The sequence below is a fragment of the Tympanuchus pallidicinctus genome, unplaced genomic scaffold, assembly GCF_026119805.1.
Source record: "Tympanuchus pallidicinctus isolate F22 unplaced genomic scaffold, pur_lepc_1.0 scaffold5, whole genome shotgun sequence".
Taxonomy (NCBI): Eukaryota; Metazoa; Chordata; class Aves; order Galliformes; family Phasianidae; genus Tympanuchus; species Tympanuchus pallidicinctus.
The window spans coordinates 18,063,813-18,080,223 of NW_026294769.1; positions in this window are offsets into that span (position 1 = coordinate 18,063,813).

The window sequence follows — 16,411 nt, forward strand, 5'->3', positions numbered from 1 at the left end:
AGTTTCGAAACCTTCGTTTACCCGGGAGGGACCGCGCAGGGGAAGCTCCGTTCAATTAAAAGTTCCGAGCTCCGTTTCCAGCTCCCCGTATCCCCGGGGGTTCGGGGCCACCCTCGGCGGAGGCTCCGCTGTGCCGCAGCCCACGGCCGGAGCGCGCCCGGCCCCGGCGCACGGCGGTCTCCACGGAGCAGGAAGAAAGCGGGCGAAGAATGTCACCGAGCGGAGCGGCTTGGAAAAAAGTTGGCGGCTCGCTCCCAAAGTTTTTGCTTGCTTGCTTGCTTGCTTTTTTTTTTTTTTTTTTCCTCGAGAAAGGAATGAGTAAATCCAGCACAGAGCCCCTATGCAGAACGCTGCGTTTCTCCGCTCTTTCCCTGGGAAATTTCCTCGCAGCGCAACGCAGCGCCTCGAAGCCCACCGGTGCGGGGCTGCGCCTCACCGACACCGCCGTCCCGAACGCTGCACGCGACCGCGAGCCCTCGCGGCTCTCCCCGCTCCCGCGGCCCCGGCCCGGGGGGCACCGCACGGCCGCGGCGATGCTCCGTACGCGGTCCCCGTAGGGCGCAGCTCCGCGCCAGGAGGCGAAGTAACACCGCTGCCATCCATCCATCCATCCATCCATCCATCCATCCATCCATCCATCCATCCATCCATCCATCCATCCATCCATCCCCTATCCGGCAGCGGCATCATTTCCATGACAACACCCGGCGGAGAGAGCCCGGCTCCGGCGGCCGCCCCCCGCCCGGGGCACGGCTCGGTCGGACAGAAGCGGCATCCCGGGCGCACACACCGGGAGGCGAAAGTTGTCCTCCGCTCGCCGAGCTCCGAGCGCGGCGCCGCAACTTTCCCCGCCCGCCCCGTACGTACTCGGCTGCTGTGGGGGTTCCGTCTTTACATCCAGGCGCCCGCTCCCTCTCAGGCGCTGTCCAGCGGCCGTGGGGCACGGCGGGGTTGCCGGGCGGCTGCGGCTCCGCACCGCGCGCTCCCCGCGGGCATGGGAAGGGCCCTCCGGAGCCCCGCGAGCCGCTGCCGGGCGGGCGCCACGCTTCGTCCCCGCGGCGGCTGCGAGCGCCCCGCGGTGCGCGTGCGGCGGTGCCGGGAGAGAGGACGGCGGCGGCTGCTCCGCGCTGCTCTCCGCTGCCTCGCTCGGAACGTCATTTATGTGAGAGCGGCCCTAGCGGCCTCTCCATAGAGCGGCTGGAATGCGAAACGTCAATAGTGACGCCATGGGAGCCTGACGCTACTGACCCCCCCCCCTTCGCCGCACGGTGCGCGCCGCGCTCCCGTCGCTGAGTGCCGAGCGGTGCCGAGCCGCTCTGAGTGCTGAGTGCCGAACCGTCTCGAACCGTGCCGAACCGAACCGAGCCCCGCGGCGCGCTGCAGGCGGCCGCACCGCAGTGGGAAGGGCTCGGAGCCGGCTGCATCGGGAGCCGCTCTGAGGCTGATTAAATATCTCTATGATGATGATGAATGTGATTATTATTGTTATTATTATTGTTGTTGTGATGCTTAGTATTCAACGACAGCGGCGGCCGCGCCGCGGTGGTGTTCGCAAAGGCTGAGCGCTGGGCGCTGAAGGGGCCGGGAAGCTGCGCTGCCCCACGGCCGGCGCTGCCGGCAGTGACCCGGGAATCTTTTCTCCGCTTGTTCTTTTTTTTTCCTTTTTTTTTTTTTTTTTTTTTTTTTTCTTTCCCCTCCTTTTCCCTCCGTTCGTTTTTTCCCTTTTTTCTTTTTTTCACTTTTCTCTTTTATTTTTCTTCCCCCCCCCCTTATTTTTAATTTTCTATTATCTCCAGGTTTTTTTTTTTTTTCTCCTGTTTCTCTTTTTCGTATTTTTCCTTTCTTTCTTTTTCCTTTCTTTTCGACTTTTTTTTTTCCCCCCTTTTTTTTCTTTTGTAATATACACTCCTTATTATTTCCCTCCGTTTCTTCACCCCGGGGCCGCCCTCCCGCAGCAGCCAGCCGCCCGTAAGTTGCAGCAGGGGCCGCTCCGGCTGTATGTTTGTCTGTGTGTGTCCGCCTCTCTGTGTCCTCCCGTGTCTGTCAGTGTGCCTCTCTCTGTGTCCGCCTGCGTGCCCGTCCGTCCGCGCGTGCCCGTCTGTCTGTGTACCACGGTGCACCACGGCGCACCACGGTTACAGGCGGCCTTTACACGGCCCGGCCCGGGAACTGCGGGGCGCTCCGCGGAGGAGGGCCTTTCGCCTCTGCCCGCCCCGTGCCCTCTGTACCGTTCCGCGGCCCCGAGCCCGCGGGGCCTCCCCCCTCTCACCCCCCCCCCCCGGGGATGCCGCCGGGCTCCCCGCGCAGCGGCGCTTCCCCTGCGGCCGTCGCCGGCCCCCGGCGGGGCCAATCAGCGGCCGTACGTCACGGCGGAACGCCGTCCTCGCGCCGCCGCGGCCAATCCACGCACAGGACGCGGCGGGCCCCGCTCCAAGGGGCGGGGCGCGGCGCGCTGACGCACGGCGGCCGCGTCATTGACGCAAGCGGCGTTGCTAAATTTAGCCGCTGGCCCCGCGCGCGGGAGGGGGCGGGGCCGGAGCCCATTGAGCGGCGGCCGCGGTAGCGCGGGGCGGGCGGGAGCGCGGCGCTATTTTTGGCCCCCCGGTTGCGGTCCGGCCAAACCAAATATAGGCGCGGGAGGGTAAAAATAGCGCGCCCGCCGGGGCCATTGTCACGGGGCCGCGCTCCCGCCCGCGCCCGGCTTGCTCCGCGCTCACGGGGGGGGGGGGCCGCGGGGCCGCCCTCCGGGTCGGCGACACCCGGCAGTGCGTGGGTGGGTGCGCGGGAGGGGGTTTCCCCGCCCGGCTACGAGGAGCGGAGGGACTGCGGGACGAACCGTTCCCTCTCCTCCACCCCCCTTCGTCCGGGACGCGCGTGGAAGCGGCGTGTTTCCGCCGCGGGGATGCCCCGCTGGGCGGCGGCGGGGATACCCCTGCGTGACGCAGCGGAGCGCGGCGGGGCGGCGGCGGTGACCTCATGGCGGCGGCTCGGGGCCTCCCCCCGGCGGCTGAGTAAGCGCCGGGAGGAGCGAGGAGGCCGGGCGGGGGGATCCCCTTTGATGGCGCTCCGACTCGGGCCGGCGGCACTTTCCGCGCTCCGTCGCTGTCGTCTCCGTTCTGGCTGCCGGGAATGGGCTGCGCCCCACCGACGCCGAATCGGGGGGTCCCGGCAGCGCCCCGCTCCCACCCGCGTGCGCGTCCACCGCGCGGCTCGGCCGCCTCCTCGAGCCGTCTCCCACGGCGTGCAAATAGCGTCATCCGGGGAGGCTAAAAAAACACGCGATCCACCCCAAAGCGACGACGAGAGAGCTTTAAAATGATCCGCCGGGAGCTATTTCGGGCGGCGCTGCGCGGGGAGCTGGATGTAGGGGAACGGAGGCGAGCGGCCGCCGAACTGCGTGTCCGCGCGTGGGGCTGAGCGCTTCCTGCGGGAGCGGGGCCCGCCGCCCGACGGGGATTGATTACGGCAGAGGTCAGGCACCGTGCGCTGCGTGCTTTGGAGGAAGTCGGAAGGAAATCCTTCGTGCGAGGAGCTCCCGGCCGCGGGATAAGGCGTGGGCAGAGGGAGAGAAGGGCTGGGAACGAGCAGCCGGGACAGGCCGAGGGCTTTCCTCGCGGTCCTCTCTCATATGTTTGGTCATAAGCACAAACAACTTGGTGAGAAACTCCTTGCTGGAGCTTGCAGTTGTCTTCTGCGAGACCAGCTCTCTAATTTCCGGGTTCGAGGTGGTGAAAATGCCACTGCTATTTGCTGCAGAATTTAGGTACTTTAGTCAAAAATAAATCCCATCCAGCTGCCATCTGTCCATGGCATCAGCAGTGGCATAGTGGTGCTGTTCACAAGGCCATCCAGTCCAACCTCCTAAATCAAAGTGCATCCCTCTGCATCACATACAAACCTCCCTCCCTCCAGGAAACTAGACATTCTTCAGCCAGGATGCTGCTTTCTAGGAAAACCCCATCAGAGGATATCACACAACAGCTTGCACAACATGACCGTGGTCAAAGACTTTCCTCTGTCTGGGGTGGAGAGGTGAGGGTGGAGATGATAGAATGGCTTGGGTTGGAAGGGATCTCAAAGATCATTAGTTCCAACTTCCCAGCTGTGGGCAGAGTTACCAACTACTAAATCAGGCACTAGATAGGTTGCCCAGGGCCCATCCAGCTTGGTCTTGAATACCTCCTGGGGAATGTGAGCCAAACCACATTCCCCAGCTCCTAGAACCTGCTGTGATCCTTGTGTTGTGCTGGGTGGCATCTCAGTCGTCCCTTTGAAGTGGTGAAAGCACTTTCAGGCTGGTGCTTCAGGCTGTCTGCTGGAGTGGAGGAGTTCTGTGCATCCATTCCTGCTGCAAGGATGTCTTATGTATTTTAACATTAAATGCCCACAGTGTGAAAATACTGCCATGGCCTTGCATGAACTTGCATTCTTGCCTCATGTGTCCTTTCTGTTGAGCATGATTTCTGTAATAGCAGCTCCTCTTCTAGTCCATACTTTCCTAGAGAACCAGTAACATGGTGCTTATGTCATTCTAAGTCAGAGCAACTTTTTACATGGACAGATAGTGATAGGATGGGGGGAATAGCTTTAAGCTAAAAGAGATTTAGATTAGATCTAAAGAAGAAAGTAGTACTCAGATGATGGTGAGGCACTGGCACAGGCTGCTCAGAGCAGCTGCAGATCCCCATCCCTGGAGGGTTCAAGGCTGGGATGGGGTTTTGGTCTGGTGGAAGGTGTCTCTGTCTGAGGCAGGGGGGTGGAAGTAGATGGCCTTGAAGGTGCCCCATCCCTGGACACATCCCCCGTCAGGCTGGACGGGGCTCTGAGCAACCTGATGTAGCTGTAGATGTCCCTGCTTATTGCAGGGGAGCTGGACTAGGTGACCTTTAAGGGTCTCTTCCAACTTAAATGATTCTGTAATTCTACAATTCTTTCAGGGGATACAGCATTAAAGACAACTGTACCAATGTTAACTTGGTCACCTAAGGCCTGTGTTGGGTTAGGTCTGAGCCAGAATCCTACCCCACAGAAGTATCCTGCCATACAGAGAATAAACATAAAAGGCTCTGGTATCGATCAAGGTGAATAAAGCCATTTGTGTCTCCCAGTGGAAAGGTGAGGTGCCTGTCACACACAGAGGTCATGGTGGGGAAGAGAACAAGGCCTAGGGCGTAGCTCAGCCTCTGCTATTGTGTCTGGCAGAGTGTCCCTTCCTAAATTAAGTCCTGATCTCGACTGAATTAAGTCCCGGTCTAATCTAGCTTTCCATCACACATTCACGGTCAAAAGGTTTTCGTTGTTTTTTTTTTTCCCCAGCTAGAGAAATGGCCAGATGGCAAACGCTCAGGTTTTCCAACTGCCGTTGGATCAAGGCCCCACATTGGAAATTTCTGCCCCAAAGGAAGAAATTTTGAGAAAGATTCAAATGATTCCAACCAAATCTTTTATGAATGTTAGAAGTATGCGCAGTATGCTTTGTTCACAATGGCTCTGTTTTCCCAGACAGAAGCTCCACCAACTGGTGGAATTGCCCTGGAATTCTGCAATACCACAGATGGGAGGCCTGAATATTCCCGCGCTGACTCAGTCTGCTCACTTTGCCTGGCTTGCAAAGACAATAGGCAATTCTTTCTCGCTTGCAGGGATCCAAAATGAAAAGTAAAGAAGGTCACACGTTGAGGGAAGGCACGACTGCCTTTCAGACGAACCCACAGACCAAACTGTGATCACATTAAATGGAGGGCTTGTTGGGAATGTAATTCCTCCTGCCCACGTAAGAGCTGATTAGGGATGGGAGAAGCTGGGTCCAGACGAGGTTCAGACATGCAAGCATGGCAGATTATTAAATAAGGAGATGGAGGAACATTCAGAAGGATCTTAATTTGAGTACGTTAATTATGTAATAATGAAGGAGCTTTTAACTGGATTTATTGTGGATGCACAAGAATTCCACTTAGCTTTGGCCTTCATTTCTTCAGGGCAATCTTATTTGATTGTGTTCACTCAAATAAAAAAAAAGGGGGGGGAGATGGTAAAAAGGAGGGAAAAAAAGTCAGTTCTACTTAAAAATTAGTAAAGTAATAGGAATTATCACTATTATTTTGTGAGTTTTTTCTCCACAGTTTCCTTCTGAGCCTTTCACTTCCATAATTAATTCTTGACAGAACTGCCCATTTGTAGTTCCCAAGGAGTCACCTCTTTACTTAGTGCATGAAGTACTTCGTAAACACAACATCATGACTGCAAAGACAATCATCATTTATATCAAATAACTACTTAGTCTTCTTCGGAGGCACTGCAGTTATGGCAATGATCTCTAGATTTCCTTTTACCTACTCATAGTGTTGCACTGGTTGCTCCTCTCCCCTCTTCTCAGTCCAACTTCTCCTCCTGCCATAGTGTTTCCCTGCCCATTTATGACAGTTATCTCATGGCAGCATTATCTGAACTGCCCAGCATGAAGAAGACTCTCCACAGTTTTTTGGCTTGGATAGGACTAAGGATTTCAGATGGGAACGAGGCTGACTTGGCTGCCAAGGCAATGGACGTCAAGGTGTAGGTCTCACCTCATCTCTGACCCGGCTCACGCCTCTGCACAATGCCATTCATCTCTGCAGCTGGGGATTTAGGAGGTAAAAGCCACACAGATGGATGAACACTCAGTGCCATTATTGTTTATACCTCACTAATACACAAGGCCTCGGATGCCTCAATTGCAGTGATTCTTCTTTTCTCATATGAAGAAATGAGTAACTGACCCAAGAACACTTAGGCTACTTCTTTCGAGCATCTTAAGGACCAGAAGTGGGTTAAACATAGGTTAAACACCAGCTTTCTCCAGTTGCAAGCAGAACTTCTGGTATCCGCATCAGCTTGGATGCCCAGTTGGATGCACTGATAAATCAGCTCCACCTTTTTTTTTTTGCCACTGCCCTGCCTATGAGAGAGCAGAGCGCGGCATACGTCGCCCCAGGCTTGAGCGGCTGATCCCAGCTCCAAAGGTGAGCAGTGAAGGCAGGCTCTGGCGTTGCGAGCATCACTGCGAAGCGCAGAGCGGAGCCAAGCTCCTGGCTGCCGCAGCCCCGGGCAGGGCAGGCTGTTAACGCCGTACCCGGAGCCGCCTTACGCACGCTTCCTTGCGCAGCCTGGGAAAGCCCGTCCGGAGACCTGAACTAAAAGAGAAGCTGAACGGCGCTGCTCCGTCCCGTCCCGCTTCAGCGCCGCACGATGGTCGCCACCTTTCCCGGAAGCCGCCGGCGCGCGCCGAACGTTTATTTTCCGTAGTTTTTCCCGCGTGGAGGAGGGGGATTCCCCCCCACAGACACCCACGCCCCACCGTGACCTCTGCCCCGCCCCGCGCCCGTCACGCGCCGCCGCCATCGCTCGGCTTCCCCCGCGGGGGCGTGGCTACGGGAGGGCGGGCACCCGTCCGAGCCCACGCCGCCCCGGCCCCGCCCCCGAGCGCGTGCGGGCGGCACACAAACGGCCGAAGCGCCCCCTCCCCTCCCGCCTCCCGCCGGCTATAAATAGCTCACGCCGTGCGTGTGTCACGTTCCCATTACGTACGCCTTACGCTGACGCACGGGGGCGGTGCTCTCCGTGACGTCAGCGCGTGTCCGGCCAAGCTATAAATAAACTTCCGGCGGCGGGCGCCAGGGGCGGCTCTCCCCGGGGAGCGGCCCGCGGAGTCGTCATGGCGATCGCGGCCTGCCTTCCTGCCGCCGGCAGGCACGGCCCGCCTCCCAGCCCGCCCCGGGCCCGCTCGCGGCGTGCGCTCCGTAGCGATGTGTTGTTAACGGGCCGCCGATGGCTTGGGCGCCCATGCGACCTCCCTGGCCCGCTTACATGGCGGGCCCTGAGCTGCGGCGGCTCGCAGCCACGTGTTTGAAATCGTTTGCCTTCAGGTGCTGGCTGTGTGTTGGGAGCTCAGCAGGCACTTTGCAGTGGGATCGAGGCTGCGTGCAGGCGGAGCCTGCGGTGAAAGTGGCGGCTTCAGCTTAACCTGTTTGAGATCTCGTGCCCCGGCAGCTGGGATGCTGCACGAGTTTGTTGATAGCTGACGGTCTCTGGAAATCAGCGAGCATCTTTTTGTAAGGAGTGCATCTTGCCTGGATGTTGCATTCCAGACGCAGCTTCAGGGAGCGTGTATCTACTTCTGTTGTGCTGTGGAAATGCAGATAAAGTATTCTGTGTTGCACAATGGGTGTCTCGGCAGGGTTAGCTGCAGCCTTGCAGGGAGCGGGCAATGCTTTTTTGGGCCTCTTTAGGCTGGCTCCCCAGCTCCGTCACTACCTGGGTAGGTAGCTTAACAACCACTTTGCCATGTAACAGTGCCTGCTGTGGCTGATCTCACCATCTGCAGTTCACGTTAGGCCCTAAGGGCTAAAGGTGTAGCAAGATAATTCATTTTGCCTGCAGCTGTGCTGGCTGAAGGTACAACTCTTCCCCCAGTGACTTGCAACCTTTCCTCTGCTGGAGTTACCGCCTACACAGCTCTGAAGTTAATCTTGGATAAGTGAGCAGCTGGGTGAACTGTACTAATATTGCCTTGAGCACACTCAAGAGGATTTGTGCAACCACTTGCTGGCAGCAGTTTGGACTTGGTTATGTATGGCATGTAGGTGATGATGTTATACAACGTTAATACATTCACTTAATGGAGTGGTATTTGAAAGAAAACTTGCTCACTAATTGAGGCATATGTGCAACTTTCTTGCAAGTTGATGATCTCTCTGGGCTTGAGTGAGTAGGTAAGCACTTGGGCAGTGTCCAAGCAGTAGTGTCTGTGGCTGTGCCCACAACAGTGCTTGATGCCTGAGTAACCTCTTCAGATTACTCTTTAGGAGAGCACCTTTGACTTGCATGTTTGGGCATCCCAGATGTTTTCTAAACACAGAAGACTGTTAGTTGTCAAAGAAATGTCTGCTTGACTTAACAACCTGCAGGAAAACAATTCTGGGAAAAGGAATCCAGTTCTAGTTTTCAAAGCGCTGCAGGACAGTGTAGTAATAAAACTGTTAACTAGTTCTGATTGTAAACTTTCTGGGCAGGGGATCATCTCAGCTGTGGAAGACTCATGCCTTTTATTCCTTTAGTCTTGGTGTGTCTTCCAAAGAATCTTTATGATGATTCAAAATAAATTGAAATAGCAGACACTACTCAATGCAACATTTATAGTACTTGGTGTTCTAGGAAATCCAGCTGTCTTCCTCACTTACTGGTATGGATTATTTTTGTGCTTAATTCTGTTGGTCAACAAACAAGGCTCCGCTGGTTTGCTTAAATTACAGTGTGTGAAGTACTTATGTTACTCGTTCTTTAATATAAGTGGAATTTTGAAATAACTTTGTTAAGAGAACTGGTGATTTCATTGCTTGTGGAGTTCCATTAATTTGTGTGCATGTGGGACATTTTGTGTGTTTAAAAACCATTTGGATGTGGTGCTTAGGGACATGATTTAGCGGAGGGTTGTTAGAGTTAGGATGCTATGGTCAGGTTGTGGTTGGAATTGATGATCCTTAAGGTCTTTTCCAACCTGAGCAATTCTATGATTCTGCTGATCAAGGGGAAGTCATACAAGTAGTGGTGGTTTCAGTAGTCATGATTGTCCTTTCATACCTCTAGTCAGTGTGCCTCCCTGTACCAGTTTTATTGGCGTATTGGAAGTAGTAATGTTCTTTGAGAAGTTGAAGCATTTTTTAATCTTGCAGTTTGCTTTGGAGGTAGTACCATTTTATGATGTGTGTGGTTTGTTGGAATGTCATATAGAGGCTGTGTTAGCCTTCTAGGAGGTCAAATTTGATGGTAATCAATAGCTTCAGTCCTTAAGGAAAATTATTTGCTTCAGTGATTGTATTATTGGGAAAACTCAGTGGTTCTACAGTTGCTTTATCTGTAAGGTTTGTAGTTTGCTGGTGTTTTTTTCCTAGGCAATGCGTGTGGCTACATTGGTGAGCTGAAACTAGGAGCAACTAGCAGCTAGCTTATCTGTGACTGATTTCTTGGGACACTTTTTGCTATTGCAGTAAGGTAGATGATTTACAACACTGGCAGAGGGACAGCCAATATCTTTGCCTCTATCTCATGTCCCCAAGTACAAGTTCCACACCATCGGTAGCTGTCTAGAGGATGATGAAAGGATTTAGTTATGAACAAGCCCCATTACTAATCTCACTCTGAAGGCAGTGGAGGCAAGTTACAGTGCTGTCTTCCCAGGAGAGGTTTACTTAGTATTTCTGCCCTATGATATTTCAAATGGAACTTCAGATAGAGCTGTCATCCAGTGCTGTGGGTGGGCAAAATGGGATCTTTAGATGTAGTTGAACAAAAACACCGTTATCAAGCTTTCATTAAACTTATCTTGCGTGTTCTGCTAATGAGCTTTATGTCAATTGATGCCTAAAGGTCTCCTATAGATTACAAGTTGGCCATTTAAAGGTCGTTGATAGCAAAGGCATGTATACATACGATGAACTCTTATCCCAAGGAAGAAACTGAGTCAGGACTCTTGGCTGCAGACTGTGGAAAGCTGGCTTCAGCTCTCTCACCCCTCATTGCTGGTTCCCAAAGCCTTGTATGAAGAGGATGGAAAATGATGGAGAGTTGCAAACTGTCTTGGTAGTGCTCAACATAGTCATTTTTGGGGGGAGGGATTTCAGTTTAAATGGGTGGATGGTAATTTTACCAGTGTAGTGATTGTAGCTTGAACAGAAGATAAGCTAAAACAAGGAAAGAACTTTGGGAAAGCAGAGAAAGATGAATGTGACTTGGAGTTATAATGACATTTTAGGGTGTGCTAGAAATACAAAATACAGTTTACTTTCATATTGTCTCCCCAGCACGGTTTCTGTAATTTCAAATGGCAAACAGTAACTATTTTTTTTTTTTTTTTTTTTTTGCAACAATACTTGATGATAAGAATCTGATATTCATGTGACAGTGTTGTACATTCTTCGATTATTTGGTTTGCTCTGTAACTTCAGATAAGCTGGAACACTTTAATGAATGAAGTCATTCCAGTGTTTTACAGAATTCAACGTGTCAGGTAATTTTGATAAGGAAAAGAAAAGTTTGTCATGTTCCGTTACTTCTGTGGTGTAGGTCTGTAAAAATAATTTACTTTCTTGTATATACTTTCTTAAGCAAATTATCGTTGCTTCTTTTCCAGAAATGTTTCATTTTTCACTAAAGAAAGGTTAAGTTAGAAAGTCATGTTTGAATCGAACATAACAGTGAGTGTAATTGTACTAAAATCCAGTTTGCTATTCTTCAGTGTGATTGTAGCAAGGGTTCCTTGTTCTAAAAAAGTTTTAATTGGCATTGTTTTCCTCGTTTCCTTGTTTTTCTTTTCATGAGAAGCAAAAATGTGCCAACTTCATCATTCAAGTCTGACATTGTATGCACGAGGGCATAAGATAATGTGGTTTGTTAATGTCAGCCTTTGGTTGCAGCTTATGCTTGTGGTAACGCTGAAAAAATGCCCTTCTTGTTTTCTCTGCCTTCTGTTCTTCTCACTCTAATCTCTCTTCTGCCTTATGGCTTTAGAGTTTCCAGTCTGTTTTAGGTTTCCATCCTTCCACAAGAAGCCTGTTCTGGACTTTCCCAGATCACATTTCCCTAGCTGACTAGTTCATTTCTCTCTTTAAAGGGAAGTCAGGAGTGTCTTCATGTGAGTTTTGTAGGCTTTTAACAAAAAAATATATTTTGACAAGGATGTTGTCTTTCAGAAGAAATGCTAATGAAACCGGCTGATGTTTAAATAACACAGCTTTTTCTTTAACTGTAGTTATGTATTGAGCCTTTTTCTAAACACTTTTTTTATATCTGGTTTTCATTATGCACTCTTGCTATTGACTGTCATTCAAAACTGACTTTGATCATGGAGAGAAAGTAGAATGTGGCTTTGCTGTGTATGTTCAGGTATGCAGTAGAGACAGAGCTGCTTATGTGCAGTGAGATTTGTCCATTCCTTTCCATGTGATGCTCCCTTCCTTCCCTGTGCTTTAGCTGGTTTGTAGCTTGGCTAAATCTTCATCCGTGAAGCCAGTGATTCTTGGTTCACTGGTTCTCTATCTTGTGTTAGAGAGGAGATAAAAAGTTGTGGCATGATTCTTCGTTCTCCTTTCTTAGGAGAAGAATGAGTCTGCTTGTAGCATACTTCAGGCCTCTACACAGAGGCAGGTAGCCACAGAGGATTGAGGACTGTCTTCCCTTTCTTCTTCCTTCAAGGCCAAAGAAAGGATTTGTCTTTCTACAGGTATTCTAGAAACAAAATTGCAAGCGTGTGAGAAAAGGTGATGTGATCCTTCATCATTGGGTGGGGAATGGGGTATTGGAATGCTAGCCCTTACAATCTTCTGTCAGAGAGTTCTGGTATTGTATGCATTCAGTAACTTTTTTATTTATAACAATGTACTTGGATATGCTTTTTACTCTTTAAACTCACTTGATGTTTAAAATGTGCATGATGCACTTAGACCAATGCTTGCACTTTAGTCTTGGAAGAAGTGTTATGGCATTAATAAAAGGTAGAAATAACCGGTGCAGCCATCTGAACTATGTTCTCATTTCAACTGAGTCTCCTCGGCCACTAATGGGGAGAATCTAGAAAATGTGTCTGGGAAGTCAAGAGGTTGTTCTTGGCTGTGGTTGTTTGGACACTGGACAATTACTGATGCAGATGGAGGGGTGTCTGAACAAGATGAATGGTAGAAATGCTGGTGATGGAACTTGATAGGACTGATAAAACAGGAGGAGCAGAAAGTGTGAAAAATCTTGGTAATATTGGATAAGATCCCTTACAGGTCATAAATGCGGGAGAAAGTGCATTGGGAGACATATATGGATACATGTATTTGAAGAACCAAAAGAAAATGCTGGAAATGTCATACTAAAGTTTGGAAACTCAAGAATAAAAGCTTTGTTTGATTTTGAGTTTTATGAAGACAAGCTATAATGTAGGCAAGAACTGGTTCTGTTAACCTGTACTTCTTTGAAGGATGCAGGAATTCCCTTTATAGGAATTAGTTTGCACATCTTTGTATGATAACTGTGTAGATGTGAAGATGTGAGCTTGCATGTATGCTTCCACATAAACCATAAATGTTTTCTATTTGAAAACTGTCCTAATTGCTTCTCAAAACTGGAGAAAGAAGTTTTTATGTTAAGTATTAAGCTAAAATAAATTCTTGGCTGAACAGTGTGTGGGATTCAGTAGAGTCATGGATATATAATTGTACAGATTTATTTGTATTTAAATAGTTTCCTGAATTCATATTGCGCCTCTTGCTTGTATAAATACTGAACCTGCTCCCCAGTTTCACAATAGCTGTAGAAGCTGTGAATGCTTGTGCTCCAGTTGGCTACTGACTTTTAGTAGCCACTCATATGGTATGGATTTACAGAGCTGACGCAAAATGGAGCAATTCATCTCCTCCGTAATACAGGCTGCTGAAAGCATAGCACCCTGAAGCTCTGCTCATTGCACTGTAACCCTGCTGAGTACCGAGACAAGTTCAAGGTTTTGGTTTTGGTCTTAGACTTCACAATGCTTGATGGAAGTGGCCCAAGCTGCCCTAGGGAACACCTTCTGCAGTCACGACCGCTCATGACAGCTGCATTCCACGGAAACAATGGCATTGTTGGCAAAATGGGAAATGAATGGGAGAGACAAACTGCTTCTGCAGTTAGCCCACAACTGAGGGAGTCGTTCCTGGAACACATCAGAGTGACTGTAAGCCTCACTGTCCTCGGAATGAAGCGTGAAATTCACTTGCTTCAATCTAGACGTTCCACACTGAACAGAAAAAAATCCCTGGGGCGTGGATGGGGATGATCTCAGTTTCTTTTTAAAAAGAAGTCCAAGTATAACAACGTATGTAGAAGTATAGAAAAAAAACCTAGAGTAATTGTGTTCACTGTTCCTGTACAGCTTGTAAGAGTCTTTTGTGTGGTTCCCATACTGAGAGCTTTCTGACCAGTAATAAAATTGCTATTTGCTTTGAACGAGGAAGAATACTAGTTGAAGAGAAGACAATAGAAAGCTAAGCACAAGAGCAACACAGAAGAGCGTTCTTAAAATTTAACTTCACTTTTATTTTTCTGCTTCTCCTTAATGTACTACTTTTTACAAATGTGTTGTTGATTGTTGAAATCACAGAATGGCCAGGGTTGGAAGGGACCTCAGAGATCATGAATCTCCCTGGCACATGCAGGGCCACCAACCTCCCCATTTAATACCAGACCAGGCTGCCCAGGGCCTCATCCAACCTGGCCTTGAACACCTCCAGGGATGGGGCATCCACAACCTCTCTGGGCAGCCTGTTCCAGCACCTCACCACTCTCTCTGTAAAGAATTTCCCCCTGACATCCAACCTAAATCTCCCCTCCCTCAACTTAAAATCATTTCTCCTCGTCCTGCAGTTACCAACCCTTTTGAAGAGTTGTTTCACCCCCCCCTCTGTAGGCTCCCTTTAGGTACTGAAAGGCTGCACTGAGGTCACCCCGCGGCTTTCTTTTCTCCAGGCTGTATAAGCCCAGCTCACTCAGCCTGTCTTCACAGGGGGGTTGTTCCAGTCCCCTGATCATCTTTGTTGCAGAAGCATTATGAATGTTCCTGATGAGAACCTCACTGATCTGTCATAGATCTCATTTGAATGAGAGTGGGTAGGTTAAATAGGAGAGAGAAAATATGACATCTCTTTTTACCCAGAAAAGCACTGGGTGATGTTGATGGCCCATCTAGTTGTTGTAGCCCTTTTGATTTCTTGTTAAATTTTGGGCCTGAGCCTAAAGATTCGGCTTGTTCTGATATGGCTAACATGGCTCAGTCTTCAAAAATGCTGATATGACATAAATCCACCAAGACATGGGTGTCATTACAGAGTGACTGGGGACTGAGTGTTTGTTGTTGCAGAGGAAGCTTGTGGGTGTTGGGTTCAGAACAAGAGGACGTGGTTTCTTTGCACAGTGTGTAGCTAAGCTATGAATTCCTGTGAATGCCCAAGGACATTATGAATGCTAGAAGTTTGCCTGAATCCAAGGAGAGAGAAAACAACTGCATAGAAAAGAGAACCATCAATAGTATAAAGAAAAAACATAAAGAAAACACAGCTATCAAGAGTAGAAAGACACACTGTACAAACTCAGGAGGGGCCGAGACTGGAAAGTCTTCCAGAGCTGTGTTCTGGTGCTGTTGCTTAAGCATCTTTCTTTTTAGTCAATATTGCACAGAATGCTTGGTTAGGAGGAGCACTGATCTGACACAGTACAGCTGTCTCTGTACTCTGTGTTTAAAAGCAATCTGGGGAGAATGGAGGGAATGATAAAGCTCACAGACATCAAAGCTAAAGCTGGCTGAAAAGCAGTGCAGAAGATCTTGCAATTCTGCGTGACTGAGTGAGAAAATGGCAGATGAAATTTGGAATCTATAAATGCAAAGTAATGCACATGGAGAAAAACAACTAATTATACATACACAGTGATGCGCTCTAAATTACCTATTATCACTCAGGAAGGATCCTGGACTCATTGTGAATGATTCTGTGAAAATGTCAGCCTGATACTCAATGGAGGTCAAAAAGGCAAGTACAACAGTATTACAAAGGGGTAGAAAGAGCTAAGAGGGAAAGGAAAAAAAAAAAAAAGAGAAAAACCCATCCAGCTGTTTCATGAAAACATGGAGATCTTAAAAACTGCATGCATTTGGGGCCACCTTGTCAGAATGAAGGTGTGGCAGAGTTGTGATAAGAAGATGAAAACTGGAACAAGGATCACTGGAATATTTTTCATATGAGGATAGAAAAGCTCTCCATCTTAAACAATAGATTTCAGAAGAGGGAGATTGAGTATGATAGCTCTCTGCAGAGGCACAAGTGGTGAGGAGAACACAGAGCAAATTAAGGTTTTGTTTTTTTTTTTTTTTTTTCAGTAATATACCAAATGAAGTCTTCAGGATGTAAAAACAGGAAAGAGGAGACATTGTTAGAGGGGAAAAGCAAAATAATTACACCATGGCACATTGCTGCAGGCAGTTTGAAAAAATAGGTCAAAGCAGTGATCTGAGAGATTTGTGGGACAAAGGTTCACCAGGGATTGCTAACTTAAAAAGTGGCGATGCTTCTGCTGGTTCAGGAAGACCTTTTATTGCCTACAGCCAGACCGTGTACTCTTCCAGTGCAGTTGTGTTAGCCGCTGCCAGGGACAGTGTCAGTGAGTTTATGGTGTGGCATGTGGAGCAGCCACCCATCCCAGGCACTGCTGTGGGCAGCAGTTGCTGTGATGGATGGTGCTGTAGATTGTAGCAGGTGAATCGTCTTGTTCGCAGCACTTGCTGAACAGTTGAGAGAAGATTCGCTTTGCTCTTCAGTGTGAGGAGATGAAAGCAACTGAAATTCAGCATAAAACGCATGCA